Raw genomic sequence first — 5,431 nt, 5'->3', positions numbered from 1 at the left:
GCCCTGGAGAGGGGCCAGGGGCTCCCAGTGGGGAAAAGGGTTCTGGGGAAGGGGCCAAATCCTAACTATTCAGTGGCCCGGAGCTCTGAGGAACAGAGAGCACGGGGTGGGAAGGCCGCCTGAGGCTGGAGCATTGGCGGTGGGGGGGAGCGCAGACTGGGTGGGGGGGTAGTCCTGGACGTCCCTGCAGCCCGGGCTCCCCTCCCCACTGGGGACTGGGTCTCAGCAGCCCTGACAGCCTCCAATCAGCCAGGTCTAACATGTCTACCCAACAGAGCTCTTCAAACTCAGCGCCCCTTCCCACCCAGACGTGTTCCTTCCCCTGGGGTCCTCCTAGGCACAGACGGGGTGTCCCCAGGGCCATCAAGAACCCCACACTCTCCCTTGGCACCAAATGCCACCCCAATCTTCCTCTTTCCAGCCCAAGGCCTCTCTCTACCCTTCACAGGTCCTTCAACATCTCCCACCTGCCCGAGGCGCCAGCAGCAGGTTCCACTCAGCACCAAGAAAGCGGTCCTGAGTTTCCAAAACCGCAGCTGAGCAGCCTGGCATCTCTGACCCTCTCCCCCTCTCCCCCTATTTCTCTCCATCACTCCCCCCCTCTCTCCCTCTCTCTCTCCCACTCTCCATCTCTCTCCCTCTCTCCCCCTCTCTATCCCTGTCTCTATCTCTCTCTCCCTCTCTCTCTCCCACTCTCCATCTCTCTCCCTCTCTCCCTCTCTCTCTCCCACTCTCTACATCTCTCTCCATCTCTCTCCCACTCTACATCTCTCACTCACTCTCTCACTCCCTCTCTCCCACTCTCTACATCTCTCTCCCTCTCTCTCCCTCTCTCTCCCACTCTCTACATCTCTCTCCCTCTGTCTCTCTCTCTCCCACTCTACATCTCTCTCTCTCACTCCCTCTCTCACTCCCTCTCTCCCACTCTCTCCATCCCTCTCCCTCTCTCTCCCACTCTCTCCATCACCCTCCCTCTCTCTCCCACTCTCTACATCTCTCTCCCTCTCCCACTCTCTCCAACTCTCTCTCCCTAACTCCCTCTCTCTCTCCCTCTCTCTCTCCCTCCCTCTCTCTCCCACCTCTACATCTCTCCCTCTCCCTCTCTCCCACTCTCTCCATCTCTCCCTCTCTCTCCCACTCTCTCCATCTCTCTCTCCCTCTCCCTCTCTCTCCCTCTCCCTCTCTCTCCCTCTCTCCCATTCTACATCTCTCTCCCTCTCTCTCCCTCTCTTTCTCCCACTCTCTACATCTCTCCCTCGCTCTCTCTCCCTCTCTCCCACTCTCTACATCTCTCTCCCTCTCTCTCTCTCCCACTCTCTCTCTCTCTCCCTATCTCCCTCTCTACATCTCTCTCCCTTTCTCTCTCTCCCACTCTCTACATCTCTCCCTCGTTCTCTCTCTCCCTCTCTCTCTCTCCCCCCCACTCTCTACATCTCTCTCCCTCTCTCCCACTCTAACTTCCACTCTCTACATCTCTCTCCCTTTCTCTCTCTCCCTCTATCTCCCACTCTCTACATCTCTCCCTCGCTCTCTCTCCCTCTCTCTGTCTCTCCCTCTGTCCCTCCCTCTCTGTCCCACTCTCTACATCTCTCTCTCCCTCTCTCTCCCCCACTCTCTACATCTCTCTCCCTCTCTCTCTCTCCCACTCTCTACATCTCTCCCTCGCTCTCTCTCCCTCTCTCTGTCTCTCCCTCTCTCTGTCTCTCCCTCTCTCTCTGTCCCACTCTCTACATCTCTCTCCCTCTCTCTCTCCCACTCTCTACCTCTCTCTCTCTCCCACTCTCTACATCTCTCTCCTTCTCTCTCTCTCCCACTCTCTCCATCTCTCTCTCTCCCTCTCTCTCTCTCCCCTCTCTCTCTCTCTCTCTCTTTCTCTCTCTCTCTCCCACTCTCTCCATCTCTCTCCCTCTCCCCGCCCTCCACAGAGGCTGGTTAAACACCCTCCCTGGTCACTTCTTCGATGTTTACCGCTGCCTGCTGTGTGCCAGTCTCTGCTGTCACTGGGATCTAGCAGTGAGCTGGTCCCTGTCCTCCTGTGGTTCGTCTTCTAGCGGAGAAAAGCCATTAAACACACACATTCGCAGATAACGGGATGCAGCTGTGCAGCCTGTCTCGGGGCTGCGGAGAGGGCTCTGGGGGTCTCACAGAGGCGGCCCAGAGCCCTTCTGGCCAGCCCGCCAGCCCTCCAGCGCTGCCTGTTGTGGCCCAACATGGGCACCTCCGCTCACAGCACGCCCCCGCCAGAATGCCCTCCCTCTGTGCCCATATTCCAGGCCCTGCTAGAATGTCACCTCCTCCACAGAGCCTTCCCCCAGCTCCCCCAGAGTCCCTCACACCCCTTCCTCCGCGGCGGGCCCACTGGGTATCTTATTCCTCCCACTAAGTCAGAAGTTTCTTGAGAGCAGGACTCCGACCTTTTCACCTCCACATTCCCTTGTATGGAGCATACGCTTCATGCTTTTCAGATTCATGGAAAACCTGTCACCCGACTTGGGTATGAGTCTGGGGCACAAGAAGCCTTCACCTTTGTTCTCCTTCCAATCCAGCTCCTGCCTGTACTTTTCCTCCTAGAAGAAAGCCCCTTTGCTCTCACCTCCCCTGAGCATGGCTTGGCCTCAGCCCCTTTGAGCCAGAAAGGAACACAGCTGGAGTTCAACGTGTTCCCTGGGGCCTCTCCCGCCCAGGATGGTGGGAAGCCGACACCCCCGCCCCTCCAGCTCTGGGGGCCAGCCCCACCCTCAGATTTCCCTGGGACCCGCTGGCCCTCGGCGGATGAGAGCAGCGCAGCTATCCTTCACAGAGCGCAGGCGGGCAGGCGGCACGAACCGTCGCCACGTTCCATCTCCCAGGTCCTGCGTGGGCTTCCCACCCCGCCCCGAAGCCCTTGCCCACATCCTGCCTTTCCCCACGTCAGCTGATGGCCTCGCCTCACAATTCCCTGCAGAACTAAATCCAGTACAATCCGCCTAATGGATGCCAAGGGTCTGCCTTCCCTCCGTGAGAAAGGACCAGCAGCCTGGCGTCTTCTCCAAGGCCCGCTTGCATCAATTCTCCCCTCAGGCCGGCATCGCCGCCCTCTCACCTCTCCCGGGTCGCCCCCAGCGGAGAGCGGACACAGCAGCCTGCAACGAAGGCTTCCCTGACCTTGAGCCCCTGCCCACCCTCCCAGTCTCTGCTCCCTTCGCAACAAAACTGCTAACGGTCGGTAAGGAGCAAGTACACCGCCCAGCTCCACACTCTTCTGTGCTCCCACAAGCCCCTCACCAAGCCACCGCGGGCGCCAGGCTCACCTGCCCCTCCGTGTTCCGTCCCCGCTCCCTCGCGAGCCCACTCCCGCGCTCCCACCCAACCGGAGCAGCCCTTCGCAAGGACACAAAGACCCAGGGCCCTGCCTCTGTCCTTAGTCACACGTCCAGCGTGTCGACACCATCTCCAGGCCCCCTCACGGCACTGCCCCGCAGGCTCCCCTGCTGCTGTGCCCAGAGTCAGTCCCTTCTCTCCTTCACCTCCCACCCCCCAGTGAGCGGGGAACCTGGGCCCACCACTTGCTGCCCAGTCCCTCGTCCACTGCAGCAGCCCGGCTGCCTCGTGCCCAGCTGCCCACCCCACACCCCCGCTTGGCAGCTAACAGCACCCCCAGGCCCAGCGGCAAATCCCCTCCCCACTCAGCTCCGCCCCCTGCCCTGGCCTGCAGCTCTCCCCGTGGCCCTTCCTCCTCGGTGGGATCTCAGCTCATGTCTTTCCTGACCCTTGTAGCTCAGGCAAACTCCCTCGCTGACCCTCTCTAATTAACTGCTCTCATTTTCTTTGTAGGAACATGCCACTACCTAACATTCTGGTATTTGGGGATTTACTGTCCCCAACACTAGAATGAGAAATATGTAGCCACTGTTTGTGAAATGAATGAATCTCAGAATCTGTGATCTAAGTACTATTATGCCCATTTTTCAGATCAGGAAGCTGAGGCTCAGACATGAAGTCAACTCTCAGGGTCTCCTAGCTACCACGCAGCGGGCTTTGGGTTGAACTCACGCCGGCCTGGCTCCTGGCCAGCAGGCTCTCTGTGCCCTGTGCAAGGCCTCCCCTCCGAGGCTGGCAGAAAGGCCAAGGGCTCTTGTTCGCAGAGGAGGCTCGTCGAAGACAGAAGCCAAGTCTCAGGCACAGCAGCCCCACAGAGACTCCCAACTCCAGCAGGACAGGGACATGAGACGTGGAGGAGAGAGAGCACAGGGCACCCCCTTAAAAACTGCAGGGGCGCGGTTCACAGCCAGGCCCAGTCCAATGGCTCCCCAGGCCAGTTCGGGGCTGACCCAGGGGTTCAGAAAGGCTGCCTTGATCAGGAAACAGCCGCAGCGACCGCGGAGCATTTGCTACGTGCAGGCCCTGCGCTGAGGACTTCACACCCCTCATTTTCTCCTGGCAAGCGCCCTGTGAGTATCCCCATTTTAGAGATGAGGAAGCTGAGGTTCAGAGATTCAGGAACTTACCTAAGACCCTGCAGCTGAGGGTGGAGACAACCGGGATTTGAACCCGGGTCTCCACTTCGGAACCGCCTAGGCAACCCAGAACCCAGCTGGACCAGCTCAAGCCCCAGATTCCGTGGCCCAAGGGAAGGGGACTTGATGGGGGACAAACTGTCCCGTGGAGAAGGAACACTCATGTAGCATGAAAAGACACACCTCACACAGGTGACAGGTGTAAAGAGAGGCTTTAATCTGAAGAGCAATGAAGGCGCCAAGGGCTGGGGCTCAGGGGGCACAGGGAAGGAGGGGCCAGGAAGCTGCGGTCTGGACCCTGGGAGGGAGGGACGGAGGGAGGGAGGGAGGGACTGAGCCTTGCCTAGGAAAACTATTTCTGTGACTCTTGCAGCTCGTGTCCCAGCCTCTGCCCAGGCCGTCGGCCTAGACCTGAAGGCCAAGCCCCTGAATTGTGCTTCTCGGGTGCTCCCCCTTCCCAAAGGCTGTGTGGACCCAGATACGGGGAGGGGGCAGTGGAGACGGGTCAACCTGGGCTTGGGCAGGGAAGAGTCTGCGAGACCCAGGCCTGGGAGCAGCCCCCCCGCAGAAGAACATTCTGGAACTGGCCTGCTGCTCCCAGCACCCCCTCACCCCCCAGGTGGGCCTGCCCGGCCCAGCCCCTGCTGGTCATCGGAGCCCATTCTGGAACTCCAGCAGGCAGAGGCTGGGGCCACACTGGCCCCGAGTCCACCCCCCTTCCTTCAGAGCTTCTGCCACCCCCTCCCAGCCAGGGAGAGCTCTGGAAAGGCAGGCCTCACCCAATCCGCCGGTGAGCTAGCCCTGCCGGCGCCCTCCAGAGGCCACCCTTGAAGCAAGAGCCAAAGAGCAGAAAAGCAAGGATGAGGCACTGGACACAGGTGCCCACGGGCCCAGCGGGCAGGCGTGAGGACGAGCTGGGAGGGTCACCGGCCAGA

Source organism: Neophocaena asiaeorientalis, unplaced genomic scaffold (genome assembly GCF_003031525.2).
Source record: "Neophocaena asiaeorientalis asiaeorientalis breed wild unplaced genomic scaffold, Neophocaena_asiaeorientalis_V1.1 scaffold78, whole genome shotgun sequence".
NCBI classification, from domain to species: Eukaryota; Metazoa; Chordata; class Mammalia; order Artiodactyla; family Phocoenidae; genus Neophocaena; species Neophocaena asiaeorientalis.
Note: the sequence above shows the minus strand (reverse complement) of the source record.